General features: G+C 36.4%; 1 protein-coding gene across 13 annotated transcripts in view; it reads left to right on the top strand.

The window, feature by feature from the left end:
- BNC2 (basonuclin zinc finger protein 2) overlaps positions 1-20,136 on the top strand; it is a 440,387-nt gene that overhangs the window by 239,511 nt on the left and 180,740 nt on the right. Inside the window, exon 1 of one of the 13 annotated variants that reach the window (XM_086685370.1) lies at positions 3,584-5,518. The exons of the other annotated variants lie outside the window; for them this stretch is intronic. The gene's annotated coding sequence lies outside the window, so the exon portion shown is untranslated. Of the gene's footprint in view, positions 1-3,583; positions 5,519-20,136 lie in introns of those variants that run through there. 13 annotated transcript variants of the gene reach the window in all.

The following is a 20,136-nucleotide window of genomic DNA, read 5'->3' as shown; positions in this document are numbered from 1 at the left end:
ATGCTTTATAGAGGGTTATGTGTAGTTGCGTACATTGATATGTTGATATGTTCTTCATTTTCATGGTCTTACAATCTTTTTGGGCAGTCTGCTTAGGTCTGTAGGCAAACATAACAAGATAATTTCCAGTATACACATCTGTGCAAAAGAGACGGTTATTTCTGAAATTTTCCTGTTCCCCTCCTGGTTGTGTTTCTTCTTTTTAGAGCCCCCAACTAGCTCCTCATCCATTAGAAGATGATGTAATGCCAGTGGGATCTAGCCCCACACAGCTTGAATTAAAATGATTCCAGTTGGTGATACTTGAATGTGAATGACCAGAAGGTGTGATGCATTCAACACTGTATTTGAAGTGCTCACCTTGGAAATCTCTCCCCTGGCTGTTAAAGCCCTTTGGTCCTCATCCTGGAGATCTTATAGCCACACCTGCATTCCTGCTGTCCAGACCTGTCTTTTATTGCTTGCTTTCTTTCTATAGTGATGTCTGGGTGGAGGAGTGAGATGCAGGAGGAGTGAGAGGGTGGAGAGGAAGCATCCTTTCTTATTGTTTGCTCTGAAGGAGAGGGTTGGACAGGAAAGTACTCTATCTGGAGAGTGGTGATGCCTCAGAATCTCTTTCTTTATCTTTGTAACATCTTTGCTGTATGAAGTTTAATAAGCCAGCTGTGCAGTTTTTAAAAGCCAGTGGATTCCATTTTTCATTTGCTTTCCTCCCCCTTTGCTCTGAGCTTTCACTCCCTATTTCCTTATTTCACCCCCCCCCACCCCTTTTCTTTATCTCAGGGGAGTTCCCTGAGTAGCAAGACTGAAAAAGAGCCGAGGTTTATGTTAGAAGAAATTAAGGTTAATGATCATTGGCTCATTTTCATATTCTGTGGGTGTGGATGGAGGAGTAATCAGTGCAGGTGGCCCTGCCAGTTGGGAGTTTTTCTTTGTCATCAAGAAAATAAGGAGAGTGCAGGGATTGAATTACCACAACTATTTCAGGACTAAACATATTTCATTTCCCGATCGGGTCTGGTTTAAGGACACAAAGCTGACATTAATTTTATCCAAAGAAAGCACAGCAATTTTTTTTCTTGTTTTATAATTTGACTGAATGCATAGGGTGGATGCATGTTCAAATTTAATTCTAGTATAATCTTACAAATAATACTCTGAAAAGCAAAGGGGTTTTGATTCAGTTTGACAGTTTATGTTTCTGTGCCCAATTACCACTTAGTTATTGAATGTTAAAGAGCTGCTTTCTAAAATGTGCACGCGGACTGCACCAATTGGCTTCCCAGCTGCCTGCTATTACATGAGAGGTGCTCCCTTCTAACTTTTTAAAGGATGTACACATTTAAAGGAGTTATGTTTAGCTAGCAAAGGAAGTGGGGGATTTGGTTAGGAAGTAAGTGCTTGCTGGCCTTGAAAAACTATCTTGTGTGTATTCTAATTTCAGCCACACAAAGACCATTCTCCAAGTAATACTTTTTGAATGTAAAGAAAAAACTTAAATACCCAAATAAACTAGGGAAATAACCATGACTTTAAAAATGTATAACTTTTATTTAGTACCATTCCTTAAAGTCTTTATGTGTACTTAATGCTACTAATGTAACTTTCTACGAGTGAGGGATTCTAGTTGAAGATATGGAAAAGGAAGATTTAAAAGTTGACCAGAGACAATAAAAGTCATTGAGAAAGAGTGTCAACACTAGCCATGCATGGTAGGTTTTGCTTTCTTAGCAGAATGCAGCAGGCAGCTCAAGTGACCTGATTTGTTTTTAAAGCACAAGGTTTATTTGGCTGTTACATTGTGAGTATAATATTAATGATACTAATGTAAAATTAACTTTTATGTTGTGTGAGCACTTTTTCTTGCCTCCCCCTTTAAAATTACAGGTATTTCTATATCTATTTTTGTTGCCATTGTGAGCATTTATATAACTCTGTATATAACATAAGCCACAGAACAATTGGTATCGTCAGGTAGTTATGCTAGTATATGTCAGGCAAATATAAGTAAAGGTGGGTTTTGGTTTGATATCCCTGTGGTATGAGCCCACGTGCAACTGAATATTCATTGTATGCCCATTAATATGAATACTTTGTATTATTAATAACACATGAAGAGACCATTCTCAAACATTTAGAGGGCAAGAATATTTTAGTGTTTCTGGAAGCTCCTTGCTGTGAAGAAATAAGATTTTTTTTAAACACAGTTTTTAAGTGTTTTAAGTAGTATTTTAAAATATTTTTAAAAGAAATTTGGTATATCTTAAGAAATTTTCAGATAGGCTAATAAAGCTTAATATTGAATAAGATGATCTTTTGAAACCATAGGATTCTCAAGTTTAACATTTAAGCAAATCATGTTATTTAAAAAACCTTCAACAAAGATGTAGTAAACCATTTTCTAAGATAATGCCTCTCCCTGTTTATTTCTTTGCTTTCTACTGAATCCTTTTCATCTTGCATGCATGATAGAGCTCAAAACTGGTTTACTTTGATTTTCTCAAAGGCTTTTGGTAAGAGCCTTTCTCAGTATAGCCCACATACATCTGGTATTAGCCAAGAAAAGAGCGACTATGAATTAATTCGGCCTCACTTTAGTATTTATCTGTTAAGCATTAGGAATAATTATAAAAGCAAATAATGTTTTATTTATATATAAGTTTATTTGCAATTGATATTTTATTTGTATATCCTTAAAATCAGCTATGCATGTAGCCTTGTAACATTGACATTTTAAAATGGTCCGCTGAAATGCTTAACAGAGTGTGATTGTTTAAGCCATTCAGTTTTCTCTGCAGACTCCTTAACTTTGGCCACACCATTCTTTTTTTTTTTTTTTTTTTTTTTAAGTTTATTCTGAGAGCAAGAAAGCACAAGTCAGGGAGGGGCAGAGGGGGGTGGTGGAGAGAAAGAATCCCAGGCAGGCTCTGCACTGTCAGCACAGATCCCAATGCAGGGCTCAAACCCACGAACCCTGAGATCATGACCTGAGTCCATGTCAGCCGCTTAACCACTGAGCCACCCAGGTGCCCTGAGGCCACACCGTTCTAACTTTTCACTTGCACCTATCTGCCTGAGCTCTTTACTTTGATCTTTCATTCCTGTCAAAAGTTTCTACATTTCTCTCATTCCTCCCGTTGGAAATATAGAATATAACAGAATTCACTGGTAGCTCCTTTTTGCTAACTATGTATTGGGATTTTAAACCCATCACACCAGGAAATAACTCAGTCTGGTACAATATGCTCTTTCCTCTCTCTCCCAGTTTGTGGCTCCTGACACTTGTATGCTGCACTTTCAATTTCTTATGGCAGACCTGACTGCTCCTTCTGTCTCGTTTACTGGAATATATCCATAAATGAGGGGTGTGTGTAGGTGTGTTTTAAACATACAGTAACATACTCCAGCAAGGCTTTCAGTGAGCCAGGATATGGGCTTCAGTTTCACCATCATTTTGGTAAAAATACATGTATTAAACAGATCCTGAATTTCTGCCCTACGTTTAATCTCCTCCTGTTTTCCATCTCCTTTCTCCCACTCAGGATGCAAACTGAGTCAAACTCTCAACATAACTGTAAAATAAAATGTTTATTCCTGTGAAGGAACTTAGAGAATGAAGTTGTTCATCATTCTGTAATAGTAGAGAAATAATAGTGCAGAATTACATATTTAAATTGTTACCTGAAATTGGTGTTCTTTAGATTCTTCATCCTTAGTCCTGTTTTAATCACATAACACCAACAGTTAGTATAAGTTGTAGAAGCATTAGGCTCCTAAAAATCTCCTTGCTCTGGGCCTGGCCACCCAAGAGCTATGTGAGGAGGTGTTTCGTGAATGATCACAAAGTTAGGAATAACTGATGAGATTGGTGGAGCTATTGCTTCAAAAAATGCGTCTCCAAGAGGGATCAGCCACACCTTGTAATTTAAGATATACCTCCTATGATTTAGTAGAGAAACCACTAACGCTTTTCTGAGGATTTTGTAGGAGATATCTGTAGCCTTCTTACCAGATGAATTACAATCACATGTACCTGTGATAGTAAGTTTGAATTCACAAAACAAGCAGCTCCGTTCATTGCTTTATAAATCCATATCCATCCAGGGCACAGATATTTTTTTTTATTTTATGCATGATCTTGAGTTATTAGTCACTGATGGGACTCTTGTGATTAATAAGTTTGCCTACATTAAAAAACATTATGCAAATCATTCTGAAAAACTTCAGTTAAAAAGAATCATCAAAGTGAGCTGTAGGTTCTTAAATTAATTAAATAACGAATAAAGCCTGTTTCCTATTGTTTGTTCTTCACTGCTTCTTTAGAGCGGGCCCAAATGAAAATGGACCATGGATTTTAGGAATGAGAATCTGAAAAATAACTAAATAAAATTTTACAGTATTTGGAGCTGTAAAATTTTGAATCTATATCCTTGATTTCCATCCCTCTCATTTGAAGGTAATGAGGCTCAGAAAGTTAAGAAAGAAGATCATTGTCAAATAATCAACAACAGACTGAAGAAGACAAGAGTCCTAATGGTAGACCAGCACTATCCAACATTTTACACACAATTTTAAATTTTCTAGTAATGACTACCAAAGTAAAAAGAAGCAGGTTAGGTTGACTTTAATAGTCTATATTATTTAATCAAATGTATCAAAAATCACCATGTCTGTGTACATTAGATATAAAAATATATAATTAATATGAATATCTCTTAAGACATTTTACATTTCTCTTTTCATACTGACTATTCAAAATCCAGTGTCTGTTTACACTTATAGCACATCTCAGTTTGGACTAGGCCACATTTCAAGTGCTCATTGTCCACATATGGCCAGTTGCTAACATATTAGACAGCGTAAGTGTAAGACACCAATCCAATTTTCTTTCCAGCACGGGAGTATAATAGCTTAAAAGTGTTGACTTTGATTTTTAAAGTCACTATTTTGCTTAATTTTAGGAGAATTGATGACTTTGATATAGAATCGAAAAAGTAACTGAAACTTGGGGTAATAAGTCTTTGATAGAAGCACATTTACTCAGAAACATCTTTCTGACCAGCAGTTTTGATTCCTTGGTAAATAAATGCATAGTAATACCTCAAGCAAGTAAATATTTTCAAGTTATTTGTTGACTTTCTTCCTTCTTCACTTTACCCCCTGTGAAGCCATGCTGTCTCAGTTTGCTAACCACAGACATGTTACAGGCAGTGTTGTGGGAGAAGATAATGTCTCCCTCTGTTTCTCCCTTTGGAGGTTGAAGGCAATATAGCCTGGCGCTGCCCCGAGCTGAGGCTGTCCGCCATCTGTGTAAGGAATTCACAATCCCAGACAAAAGAAATTGGCAAAGTCTTCCCTCTGTCTGTTCTCCAGATCCTCAAGATAGCCATAAAACACCTGGACAAAATCAGCAGGTGATGGCAAGGGAAAGAGAATGATCAGTCACAGGCGTTGTTGAATCCTTTGAACATTACTTATGGCCTGGACACTGCTGTCACCAGGCACAGTTTGATCTTGGGTAAGTTTTCTGGAAGAGCTTCATTCCCTGGCTCTGTGACAACAACAGAACCAGATAACACTGTGGATAGGGGAGAGAAGAGGAAGCCCAAGGCTTCCCTGCTTCAAGGTATAGCAGTTCCAGGTGGTGTTACCTCCATGTGTGTAAGAACATCCTGAAGAAATAAGTTATATCACCAGATGCATAAAGTGTGCTATTTAGGTCAGTGTTCTTACCATAAACCTGCTAGAGAAGTTAAAATGTTCTCTTATCTACTTACAATAATTGATAAAATGTTTTTAGAATCTAACTATTTGATTGGTGTCATGCATATGTTGTGTTTTTAATCCATTTTCTGCTTTAAAATTCATTTTCTGAACTTATGCTGGAAAAAAAAAGAGAGTTGGCATTATGTTACTCATAGGCTTTTAAATATTTTTTGTTGTGATGGCCACACAAAGCCACACATATATGCAGTTCCACAACAGTTTGTGTCCTTAGGACTTCTCTGACTGTTTTTGTTGGAGCAGGGTAAATGTAACACTAAAACTCTCAAAAAAGTCATCTAAATGCATCTGTTCAGCATACTCACTTTCTGTCACGTGGCTTACTTTCAACATCTTTTGGTTTAATGACATATCCACAAGATTTAATCGACAGTAAGACATGATCTGGGTTATCTGTTTTTTTCTGTGACAGTGTTCCATACCAGCTGAATTGCATATCATGGAATCTGGTAGAGAAAGGACATGTTTGTAATAGACCAGGAATTAGGCTATAAAGAAATGTACTTTTGCCGATAGAGGTTTTAAGCAAACTCCTTTAGCTGTTACCTTTTCATCAGTGAGAGTTAGGATTTAATATGATGGTATTTAGCTTTGTTTGCCGCTGCCTTTTTTAAGGGTCCTATTTTAGCTATGATCTTTATTTCCAGTGAGAGGGCTAAACCAGAGCAGAAGCGGTGCTGTTTAATTCAGAATTATCCTCTTTCCCTTTGGCTCTGTCTACAAATGTAACCCTTTTTCATATAAATGGCGTCAAGCTTCATTGAATTTAGCTCTGTCTTGTTAAGTACATTAATGCTGTGTTCTGTCATTCATTACATGAGAATTAGTTGTCTATTACAAAGTGGGGGTTTTTGTTTGGAGCCTGATCATGGGAAGAAGGCCACACGTGGCTTAATTTTTTAAGTGCATTGAATACTGGACTTATTTGTGACTTGTATACCACTGAAAGTGTCATGCAAAATGATGATTCTATCATTGAGAAGCCCACCTTACACTGAGCAAGAAAACCTAAAAGAGAAAAACACTTATCACCTTCCTTTTTAAAAATCCCCTTTCCCCCATGTATTTTGTCACATTTTTTTAGTGATCTATACAACGTCCTTAGAGTGTGTTACGGAAAGTGTTAATATCTTAGAGCAGCAGTAATAATAATCCTTTTACTCAGAGTAATCATGTGCTAATCCACTGGTAAGTCAAAAGTATTAGATCATTTGAAATTCATTGTGTCAGCTCAGTTGAAATAACTGGTATGGTGCTATAAACATTTAGAGAAAGGGAGTCTTTGAACCCAAATAATAATGTCAAATAGTTTGTTAGTGTTACATGTTCATGTTTAAGGGTTTCATAAGCTCAACCCATGGACAAGAGCATTTCAGTTTACATCAGTGTGTAATGTATTATTTTAACTGAAGGTTTATTTTTATTTTGTTATTTGGGGAAAGTTTCTTTTCCTCTGGCACTTATGGACTGGGTTTTTATGTTATAGTTTTCACCCAGCAATCACAGGGAATTTGGTGTGCCAGGAAGCCTTTTTTTTTTTTTTTTTTTAAGAAAATGATTCTTGTTTTTCTAAAGTATTGTGTTGAATTTGCTCTGTGCTCCTTTATTTTCCTCTCATATTCTTGGGAAGAGCACCAATAGTATACATAGTAATTTTTCTGTGAACATTTTAGCTGAGCAGTTTGGTTTCATTTTTCTCCTCTTGTCCCCCCATGAAAGCCACTCCTTCCTTTCAACTTTTATAATTCACTTGAAGTATTCTCTTCCCCCCCCTTCTGAGGCCTCACTTGATCTACCTTTTTAAGATAGTATTTCTTGCTTTAATGATCTTTTTGCCTGACATGGTAAATGTTCAATTAAAAATTTTTTGAATTGCTTCCCTTCTAAAAAGTTAGGAATTTTGTTGACTCAATTAAATGTGCTGCCATGTCAGTAGATGAACATTTTTGCTGATAAATTATTGTTTCTTCTTTCCTGAAAGTCAGTTGAGTTTTGAAAGAGAACCTCTTTCTTGAAAGCTTCAAAACTAAATAAGCTTGTAACTATTGTTCTTTACCTTTGAGACTAGTCAGCTATCAACTGTAGAAGGCATTGAATTACAGCATCCTAAAGTACCAGCTGAATTAGTTGTTTTTTTAAGAATGCATAATTTAAGTAATCGAATAGTCAAGGCTCATGTAGAAAGGCTCATCCTTTCTCCACCCCATGTTCTCACTCCTTGCTTCAACTTGACCTTTGATTTGTAGTTTTGGAAGAATTTGTGTAGGGTTTATGAAGTATTGTAATGTGAGGTTCTCCTCCTTTTTGAGATTGAAATTTACAGAACTTTCCTACTGATTGCATTCTGTAAATAAGGAGAGCCCTCTGAACATTATACTGGATGTCATGTCCCAAGTCCACTGCCATGTTCCCCTCCTGCTGGATCATCCCATGAACAGACTATGATAATGAGAAAGTTCATCTCAAAGGAAGCTTTCTCTGTTACTATAGAATGAACCAAAATCTGTGTAGAATATCTTGGGTGCTTAACTTTGGCCAGAGAAAGAAGTTGTTAAATGCAATCTGAACATTTTAGGCATGCCCCAGCTCAGAGAACAAGGCCAGATGGTCTGGTTTAAATCACAGAAACAGTGTGTCTAACCAGCAGACCCTAGCCATAGAGGTCATAAGGCAGGGAAGGATTGGTCTTGATGGTCCCCAAGGCGTTGGCCTCACTGATAGTGTAGTGCTACACTGAGTACGGGATTGGGGATGATTGATAAGATTCCCATAAGCAGGCCTGGCTAGAAGGGTGCCTGTCTTAAAAGTTGGTAGTCCTAAAAATTGCTTTTGGTCACTGTAAAATGACACTTCACTTTAGAGATTAGTTCAGGAATGGTTTTATTGGCATTACTGGGAAAGGGTAGCATGTCATAATGACAAAAAGTATGGACCCCAGAGTCAGGCTGTTTAAGTTTGAATTCATTTGTACTAGCCGTGAGGCATTCTATGGTTACTGAATTCTCTGTCCCCCAGGCTCCTCGTCTGTGAAATGGGCATTATAATACCTATGTCCTACATAGTTGAAATAAATTGTGAGGATTGAATGAATTTATAATGCCTGAAACAGTACCTGAAATATGACAAGTACTATGTATGTGTGTAAGTTATAAAATAAAACTGAGTGCTGAGAACTTTTAGTGCTTCAGAGAACCATTAGTAAAACCCTGGAACCTGGCCCTTCATTAACTGAAAGGTTTTAGTAATCTTTGTGCCTGCCACAAAGACCATACATATGTGCTGTGTACTCAGAAGCTCCTATAGATAACCCCACAGTTTTGTCGTTCATCCATAGGTAAAACCTGGAGGGGATGGTTCTAAAACTCTTTGTGGGATTCCCTTGGGTGAGAGTGGGCTGAGTAAACCCCACTTTGATCTAGAAATAGGGCTGTTTTCATAATCCTTTTTATATTGTTCTACTTTGCTTTCTTTGGGTAATGCATTCTTTCTGAAGCATAATATAATTTGTCCTAGAATGATGCTTTTTAGTTGCATTTTTTAAAGCCCAAAATGTTTTAACTTTCAGTTTGCATCTTGCAAAGAAGCTATATTTGACCATCAATTTTGGTCCAAAAATCAAGCGAGTCTTTGTTTTTTATTGTTTATGTATTTTTAGGTTTTGCTTATTAATCCTCAAAACATTTAGATGTGTTACATTTAGATGTGTTTCCATTTTGGTTATAGAATAAGTAACCTCATTTCCACTGCAGTGCCAAGGTTAAAATGAACTTGAAGATAGACCATGAAATTTACATTTATCAAGGATCATCATGACCCCATATTCATTTTCATATTCTTAAATTCTTAATTTTCATATTCTTAAATATATGGTTGTCTGAATAGGTACTACAGATGTGCCAACACTATGATTTAAGCCTTTCACAAGTACCTGTTGTCATTCACATAACTGGGCATTATGTTATTTGTGGCAACTGTTTACTATATGGTTACTCAGAAATCTAATAATACTTGCATAAATGGCAGTGGGGACAAAATAATTCAAATCAGGAGGAAAGCATACTATGAATTGCTAGGGAGAACCGCTGAAAATTCCCACATGTGCCCAAGAAGTCATGCTCAGTGTAGTCGTGGAAACATTAAGTGGACATGGTTGCCAGATTTGCCAACTTAATTGGAGTTATCTTGGTATAATACAGTTGGACAAATGTGACTATTGAGCTCATCAGACTTGGTTTTGAATTCCACTTTTTTCATTGACTAACTGTGAGGCCTTGGCCGAACCATTTAATTTCTTTGACCTTTAATTTCCTTATCTGTAAAATGGAGATGATAATAGGACCTATCTTGTTCAGTCATCATGAAAGCTAATTCATGTATGTTAAAGTATTTACATGAGTATAAAATGTTTAGCCTAGTGCTTGACCCATAGCAAGAGCTTGAGAAATAACTCTTAAGATTGCGAGTTTTTGGAATTTTGAGACCGGCTAACTTACTTGCTATATTGAAGATAGGCTGTGTATTGTCATTCTTGGTACGTGTCATTCCTGTGCCCAGCAGCAAATATTGCCTGGCTTGGGGCACCACTGTGTATCCACAGAGCTTTGTTTGAGGGTGGGAAGAATTTATTTTTTAACTCCATAAATTAGGGTAGTAAAGCCATTTACCTTGATAACGTTGAGTTCTTTGGATTGTTCCTTTAGGAAAAAATAATTTTTCCAAGTGGTTTTGTTAGCTTTTAAAATTAAAGTTGTCACAGTGAACTGAATTTGGTCCTGAAACATACATATATTGATTGCCTACTGTATGCTGGCCACTATGCTAAAGTTTGGGAAACTGAGATGAGGAAGACACTATCTTTGCCAATAAGTTCATACATTAATATTCTGGAAAGAGATCCAAGTTTTGGCAAATGGCCAACAATTTTTATTACAGTTTCATTCATTGAAATCCCGTGTGTGTGTGTGTGTGTGTGCCCCCAATATTTTTTTCTCAGTTGGTGACAGTCAAATTTAACATGGTTTCAATTCCAAACATATATATACTTTTATTATTATTATTATTATTATTATTGTTGTTGTTGTTATTGTTATGACCACTGTAATTTGGGTTTGAGCCTCATTTTGTTAGCTTTGGCTCTGGAGGCACATGAACCAGGAATCTGGATTTATTTTCATTAGTCTTTTCTTTCTTTGGGGGCATTTTTCCATAAGGTACTACCCCTCTCCCTTTTGTGGCTATTACTTTTTTGTTGTTGTTAAGCCACATGTCACATGATATCATCTAGACAATTTGAAATACACAGTCTGTCTGGAATCTGAGACAACTCAGAAAATTTTGCAATCCTTCCTGACACGTCCAATGACAAGCATACTTGTCACCTTTCCTTCTTGGAAATCCCAGGGAATTATAGTTTGCTGTCTTGGTTACCAGGAATTTCTCACATAAAATTGAATTGATGGTTGGATATTTAGGGATGTAGGGGATCTTAAACCATGGTGAGAAGCCTAGGAGCCTCCCCCTTAACACTTGTCCGTTGTCACTTAAGTAAAAGGTGGCAAGCAGTACTGCTTGAACAGAATACAGGGAGTTAAAAAACAGAAGGTAAAAGCTCATCTCCTTTTCCAGAAGAGCTGTGTGTGTTGTTTTTGTTATAAATACCTGTTCTGAGGAGTCTGAGTAGTTGTAGTGGAATGCTCCACACCCTGCTGCCACTACTGATTTTGAACAACATATGGCATCTGGGGCTGCCTTTCTCTTTGATTTCATTTTTCTTTTAAGCTTAAAGTTCGCTAAAGGAACATTTTTTCTGGGTTGCACACATGTAATGGAACCTTCTCTTGGCCTTCGAGGCACACTGTCAACATAATGGTCAGAGAGTTTGTAGGTTTCTAATTATTTCTTTAATGTAGTATATTTTTCTTTATGGCATGTTCTGCATTCTGAAATTATAAAAGTACATATATTCTTACTTAAACTGGAACAATAGATGTACAGTTCTACTAATTGTAGTAGTATTCATATGCTAGGAAATTCTCAATATTCCCTGTGGTTCACAGTTTTAATATAAATTTTGCTGGCTATCTCTTGTTTTGGTGTGAATTTGTTTTTGACACTATCTGTATAACCTTATGCTCTTAGATATTCTCTTTTCTAAAATGCCTATGGTCTGTGAGCAAGCCCATGCTGTCTTACAGCCATTAGCAGGACTCGTCCATCTTCTTGGCTGATCTTCTTTCCCCACGTTAGCTTGTTGAATTCAGTTAAATAGCTTTTTCATGGTGCTGACGGCCCAGTACTGTGCTAGGTGTGGGGGGTGATGCCAAGTCAAACAAGACATGGTCTCTGACCTTGAGGACCTTCGAGTCCAGTGCCTCTTGAAAGCCTATCCATCTTCTAAACCACCTCCTTCACTAAGCCTTTTCTCATTACCTCAGAAGAAGTAGTCTCTCTCCCCTGAACCCTAAAGCATTTTGTTTATGCCTCTCTTGTCACATTGATCACATTCTACTTTATAGTATAGTTATTTGTGGTCAGGATTATCTCCCTACTCAGTTGTAAATTCCTTGAGGACATATTTATGTTTACAGGTCAGAGTTTAGAATTCTGTTTTCCGCATAGTAGGTGTTTATTTAGTGAATCAACGGAGCCATGAGAATAGAAGTACTTGCTAAGAATTGGTGAGTGGATTTCCTCATATTTTAATATTTGGTACTTATTCAGCACAGTTGAGGGAATTTAATTTTCAAGTCTTAGTGTGATAAAAGGAAGGTGAAGAGAAATACAAATGCCTAGTTCTGTACCTTTGATAAGAGAAAGGTGGCTGGGGAAGGGGTGGGGGTATGAGACTGTTGAATGTGTACAGTATTATATCATGAGGCAGATACTTAATTTCAGGAAACAGCCTAATGAATATGAACACTTGGAAAATTAGTTGTCCATTTCATTAATTGTTTATTTGTGAATGAACGGGGCTAGTCAGCTTGGACGATTGCTTGGTTTCTGGAAATCGGTATACTAAACTATCTCCAGATGTCGGGAGTAAGAATGACATCCACATTTTATTGCGTGTAACACTTTGCACAATTCACAATTTGAGCTTGTTTTTTTTTTTTTTTTTTTTTTTTTGCTTCTGTTTCTAGCACTTCATTTTATTTTAGTGTTAGATCCCTGTACTCTTTTTCACCTCCTGCAAATTAACTATTAAAATAATTAAAAGGAAACATTTGGTAATGTGCTTTCATTAGAGTTCTGTGGTCTAGTTAGAAGAAAGAGGTTAGATTATTTTTAGTATGGAGAAATTCTTTTTCTTTAACTGTTATTTCTTTGGGAGATATTTATGTGATAAATGTACATGTATGAGACTTTCAAAAACTTTCAGTTAAGTCAATAATTGTTCTTTTATTCTGCAGGTAGAATATTTAAAATTGACTTAATTGCTATTTTGTAGATTTGAAACACGCTTGGATGACATAGCTTCACAGTGCTGCTCTTACATGTTATTCTTTATTGAGTAAATGCAAACAGACTGAAGACTTCTTGCCTTAATAAATTATGAAGTGAGACTTTATTCATCTTGAAATTTTTTTGGCTCTTTTTGCAATTATTTAAACAATAACGCTGATATCATGTGCTTGTCTTACTTCCTCACCGTCCCTGCAGCAAGTGTCCTAAATCCCCTGCTTAGAAGCTGCTTGGGAACCTGGGTTTTGATGGATAACCACTCAAAAATAACATTAGATCGATGTCTAGGGTTAGATTTTTAAATGTCACTTAAAAATGGCATTTGTGCCATAGTTCACTTTACAGTTATTTTCCAGATAATTCAGAATACTAGAAAAATCCTTCTGGTCCCAGAAGAAAAAGTATACAGTGAGCCTTTCTCTTCATCTGCAGGTTGTAGAGGAAACTCTGGCTAGACCCTTTGGTGACTAATTTAAAGTATCTGGCAGGACGATTGATAGCGCCTTTTCTTTGTATTGTGACAAATATATTTCGGCTGCAGTTTATTAACATAATTCAGCACAACCACAGACATATTGTACATATTAGAGCATAGAATTAGAACCATTTTTTGCACATCACAGTCTTCTCTCACTTGTACTTTTTTTTTTTTTTTTTTTTTGACAAGGATCTGGATAATTGCTTCAACAAATGAACTGCTGTGTTCATTCTGTTTCTATAATTTCATAAATTGTTTTCAGGCTAAAACCAAGCAAGCTTTCACTGAGTTAATATAAAGAACCACAGTGTAATTACAGGAGCTGTATTATTAAAAAGTATGACAGAAATGGCAAGCTGACAGCTACTTTCTCTTTGCTTTATGACAAAAAATTAAATATCTCTTTTAAGTGTCAGTATGCAAGAGTCTGCTCTACATACATCATCTTGAAAATGGGTATGCACTTATGACTAATTATTTTAAATATGTGCATGCTGGTGTTCCCCTGAGAAAGACGCTGTGCACTTGTGGCCTCCTGAATGTTGGCATTCTTGAACTCTGAGGCAGTGTAAGGTGAAACATTTTGGATTGGAATGCAAATTAAGTTTGCCACAGAGTATCATGATTGAGATCAGATAGAAACTTTTTTCAGGTGTACATCCTGTCTTCTTCATTAATTCCATTTAAATTCTGCTGGAGAAATGGCTCAAAGATCTCTATCTCTGTTTCAGTTCACGGACCAATATAACCCTGATAAATTATTGTCATTTAAGTGTGTTGTCAGTTTCTCATGGGACTCTTACCCCTTCACTCTCATATCTGTGGTCTACTTTTTCTTCCCATACGTAAATTGTTGGGAACCTCAGATTCCTTCTGGGGATATTTAGGAAAAATGTTACTCATTGGCCATTCTTTTCAAGTCTTAGTGAATCTAATTATAGTCGTGCATCTGGCAGGCATGAAAACCATTACATGAGCAAAGAGGGCTCCCAAATGCCACTCCATGAGTGTAATTTAAAATGCTTCAGATTCAGCATATCCTTCTTCAGTTGCATTATTAGGTACATCCTCTTGTACTGTAATCCTTCTGGTTGTGGTTACATGGTGTATTCAATCCTTGCCACTCTCTTTCCCTCTCCCTCACCATTGTACTATGTGATATCTATATTGTGTTGCTAGGCTTTTCCTATAGAATTGATCGGGATATTTATTATGTTTATCTATAATATGTATGACATAGAAATAGTTTGGTATTTAGGGATAAAACAGAAGTGACTCACTTTCTTAAGAACTTGTCATTCTCAAATAAATACAACTTAAAATGAGTGGGAAGCAGGGAACAATAAAAATAAAACCAAATCTATTTGTTTTAAGTTTATTTATTTTAATAGAGACAGAGCACAAGTGGGGGAGGGACAGAGAGAGAGAATCCCAAGCAGGCTCTGCACTTGGGACTCCATCTCATGAACTGGGACATGATGACCTGAGTCAAAATCAAGATTGGACACTTATTGACTGAGCCACCCAGATGCCCCAAGCCAAACCTAGTTTTTATACCTCTCCATTCATTCAAGACTGAGGAACCACGGGAATAGTTAGACTAGCAGGAAGGCCAAATAAGGGATTCAGGACTTAATGACGAGATGGAGGGATGAGGGATGAAGAACACTATGAAGAACAAATAACGCTGATCTTTCTGGCAGTCCTACAGAAAAGCCCTTCCCCACACTAGGCTGAATTAAGAACCAGAATAGAAATCTGCTCAATGGCATAAATTCTGTAAGTTGCATTTCCTAGCTACAACTTTAGGTGTCTAATCTTTGTAGCCGTGCATGTACGTTTACTGCCTGTGACACAAGTAAAGAAATAGGAGACTACCACATTTCTCTAAAGATACAAGATTAAAGTTCAGTCTTACTCTTTGCAAGCTGTACCTAGTTTGTGCACTGATTCTGTATCCTCATATTTAGTTTGTCTTCCAGTTGCAGAGTTTTTGCCTTGGAGTAGCTCATGTTTACATTTTACCTTTATACCTTGAAGCTCCTGCTTCATCTCTCCTCAATGAAGCGGTCTCTTTTTCTCTGAGACTGGGTTTAGATATATGTTCTCCGTGTGGTATAGCACCCTATGTGTATCCAGTGTACTTTAAATTGCTCATTTACTTACCTTTCAGGCTAAGTTTCTTGAGGGCACTGTCTTACAGTATCTTTATCTGCAGTTCTGGCCCAGAGTGGGCACTTAGAAAATATTTGTTTAACTAATGATTTCACTTCTGAAACTTTTACTATAAAAGCTCTTTGAACCTATGAGTGGTAGCTGTGAAAGTCCCCCTGGGGTGCCGTCTTTTTTCCAGCCAATCAGTGATTAGAGTTAGCTGAGACTGTACATCAAACGGCATCTCATTCCATAGCCTGCACTGAGCTTTTTCATTTCACAGAACAGTGTTCTAGGCACCAAAGGAGCATACAAAACTCTCAGTCCTTTTCTGTATAGACTAAAGTTAGGTTGATGATGTATGATATTTAGGAAGCATACGTGCATGATAAAAACTCGTACTTCGTTATATAAACCTAGAGTTTTGAGGAGATTTGGAGTATATTCCAACTCATGCGTGTCATACAGAAGTGGAAATAAAGTTTGAATTTTGCCTCTTTCGAGTTCACATGCTAGTGGATGACAGATTTGGAAGTAATACCTCAGTTTTTTAGGTCTTCCTGACTCCCTCCTCCTGTCGGATTCTCTTTTTACCACATCAGCTTCTATATGAAGTGGTGAGGGCATACCTAAACATAAACTGCATGTCTGGATCCACACATTGTTTAGATCAGAAACATATTTTCTTTCAATGCTTATTTTGTCTAAGATAAGGATTAGTACACATAACAATAGCTTTTATTTATCATTTACTTATGTGTCTGGCTTTGTGTGAGGCTCTTTAGACAAATTATCTGTAATATAAAAAAAAAAAAACCCACATAGAAAGTAGTGTCATTCTGTTGTTACAAATGAAGAATTGGTGGCTCAGAGAAGATGAACACCTTGCACAAGTCCGCATGGTGAGTGAGGATTACCCTTCAGGAAAATGGAGGATAAGGGTAGATTTAGTTAATCACAAGCTTTCTGCTCTTCTCTTGCCTGCCTTCCCATGGTATGAATTAGTTGCCTCAACTTAAAGTTTTGCTCACTATAAACAGTGCTTTGTGGTCAGTCCTGGCACTGTGGCTGCCAGTCCCACCATGCGGCTTTTGGAAGCCAGGGAGTAGATAGATACTGGTAATAAGACTAAGTTGGGGGTAGCACGAACCCTGTCTTACTGATTTAAAAACTGCTTTCACACCAACCTTCCATGGGAGCCAAATTTCATTTCCTTCTTTTATGACTTTTTAAAAAGGTATCAAGTTTTGTTAATTTACAAATTAGATCACTAGCACTTGTGACCAGAATATTATGGGGCTTTCCATATGAAAGTCTTAACTGCCTCGAAAGGGTAGGAAAACATTCCACTTGATATGAAGAAGTCTTAAAAGGAACATCAGCTGATAGTGAAAGCATCTATGTGTCATATATGAGTGCACTGTGCTGTGTTCAAGTACATTTGTTAGCTTCTCTACATATTATTTTTAACAAGACTAGTAAGGTATGATAACAAAAATACTGTCTTATTATTATCTTCTGCCTTGAAAATGTATTCCATAAGGATATAATAAAATTACTGAGGCGCCCGTGTGGCTCAGTCAGTTAAGCACCTGACTTCGGCTCAGGTCATGATCTTGGGGTCCATGAGTTCGAGCCCCATGTTGGGCTCTGTGCTCATAGCATTTGAATTCTGTGTCTCCCTTTCTGCCCCCATGCCCTCTCATGACCTCCACTCATGCTCAGTCTCTCTCTCTCAGAAATAAACATTAAGAAAAAATATAATAACATTGTTTATTTACTTCTAAGTGTAACCTTTATTACAGCTCCGTGTGTTCAGACCTGAGCCACCTATCAAAGTGGAAATGGAAAAAACAAAAAAACAAAAGTTGAAACAGTTATAACCAAGTTTAGAAGTGTGGAGTGGGTCCTGTGTTGCCTTTAAATGGCATCTCACAGGAACACTGCCCCCTTTCCTCTATATTCCTTTATTATTGTCTCCATCCCTTGGAGCACCTGGGTGGCTCAGTTGGTTAAGTGCCAACTCTTGGTTTTGGCTCAGGTGATGATCTCATGGCTGTGACGTCATGAGATTGAGCCCCACATTGGGTGTTCAATGAGTGTGGAGCTTGCTTGAGATTCTCTCTCTCCTGCTCTCTCTGCCCCTCCCCTGCTCACACGTGCATGCTCGCTATAAATAAATAAATACACACATACATAAATACATAAATAAATAAAAGTCCATCCCTCCTTATTTTCTCATTTTTTTTTACCTCTGAGGTTTTTACTTTTATCCATTTTAAAAACTGAATACCTATTTATTTTCCCCCAAATCCATTCTTCACAGTCTGCTAGAGTGATTTTTCTCTTTTAAATTATTATTATCTTTGAAGAGAATCCCTTTTAAAAATATTTTCCTCAGTTCTCTCAAATTTTGGTCTTTTGTACATTGCTTATTCACTGTTCTAAATACACATGTAAACTAGTTTATAAGTAATCAGTTCTCTTACTTAGGACCCCAAACTTGCTCATCATTGAAGTTGGAAGCCCTCTCTTCCATTCTATGAATGGATCTTCTGAATGGCTGGTTTAAAAAAAGATCGTTCTTGAAAGGTTGGACTAACTCCTTATTAAATTTCTCCCAAGTATATCACTGTGTACCCTGAATTGTAAAAATACTAATTTTCATGGCTCTGTTCTACTCTGGCACTTTAATATACTCTTATATTTTTTGAAATTCTCACTTAGGTTCCTTCTCTGACAGTAAGAAAAACTTTAATTCAATTCATCTTACATGTTAAATAAGGAAAAAAAAACTTATGTAGCACTTGATATTTCATGGTAGTCATGGGACAGAAATGAAGATTTCAAAATTTTGAGGCAGCAAGCCTAGAGGTTTAAGAGTCCAGATAGTAGACTAGATTTGGCAGGAGTCAGAATCCTGCATCAGCTTTGGGAAGGTTAGTTTTTGTCTCTGTGCTTTGTTTTTCTTACCTATAAAATATAGCGTATACCCTCCTAATAGAGGAACGTTTAGGATCAAATAAATTATTCTGTGTGGAGTGTTTAGAATAGTGCTTGGTTTATGGTAAGTGCATGGGAAGTGTTGGCCAGTATTACTATCAAACTATCAAACTCTGTGGACAGGATATAAAAATATGCAAAGAAAATAATATATTCTTAAACACACTATTTTAAGTAGGACACTTCCTCTCTTCATTCTTATTTATTTCTAGTGAATTTGGTACTTCTTGTATTGATGGAGCCTGTTCAGCTTGTTTTAACAAAGCAGTTGAAGTCTTAAGTGTGCTGTTTTTAAAATAATGATTTGTTTTTTGACATATATGAGAGGACGTTTTATGAAGTCTGTATTGAAGGAGATATGTCCATTAAGAAAATTTATTCTCTATTTTTATAATTCCCAGGAATGAGGGGATTTGTTTGGTATAGTAACCATATTAGTTTAACTAAAACAAACACATAAAAACAGACTGACATCCAGAAATATATTTGTCTTTTGTTTTACAAGGTCTATTTGTTTATTAAGGTAAAATGCATATAATTAAAATCCACCACTTACAGTGTACAATTCAGTGGCTTTCAGAACAGTCACAATGTTGTGCAGTTATCGACGCTATCTTACAAGATCTTTTTACTTGAAAAGGATTTATATTTAAGGAAAGTCATGCAGCTTTTTAAAAATAAACATAGTAGTTAAGTGTTTCATAAAATTAAAGCGTTAGAATACAATGAAAATTAACAGTATTGCTGCTTTTGTAAAAAATGTTTTTAAAGAAATGTACAGGTTTGGGGAGAGAAATAAAGACTGAGAGAAGTTAAGATAGAACCTAGATAGCTACTTTTAATGTTACATTTCATTGAATAAGCAGGAAAATTATTAATGCTTTTAAAATCATGAACTAATTTGAACAAGATAAAAGAAACTATTTTGTCAACATCCAACTCAAACTTGAGACCTTTAATATTATTTATATAAGATTTTATTTAGAATGCAAACTCAAAATGATTTTTGCTAGAATTTATATAACCTTTGTATCTTTTTACATTTGATTTGAGTAAGGAAAAATTAACAATTTGTATGAAAATTTTAAACATGTTATAGTCACAGAATAGTTCGTACAAGATATATTATAGGACATCTAATTTGTTGGAGCTTGAGAGAAAGGTTTTTAAGAAAACCTAAACAAAAGAATTTTAAAGAAAAAAATTACATCTTTTAATGCTTTAAGAAACTCAGCTGAGATTATGAGCAGGAACAC

This window comes from Puma concolor, chromosome D4, assembly GCF_028749965.1.
Source record: "Puma concolor isolate L17-30 chromosome D4, mPumCon1.1.hap2, whole genome shotgun sequence".
Lineage (NCBI taxonomy): Eukaryota > Metazoa > Chordata > Mammalia > Carnivora > Felidae > Puma > Puma concolor.
The sequence above is the reverse complement of the archived record's forward strand: the minus strand, read 5'-3'. Positions and strand labels throughout refer to the sequence as shown.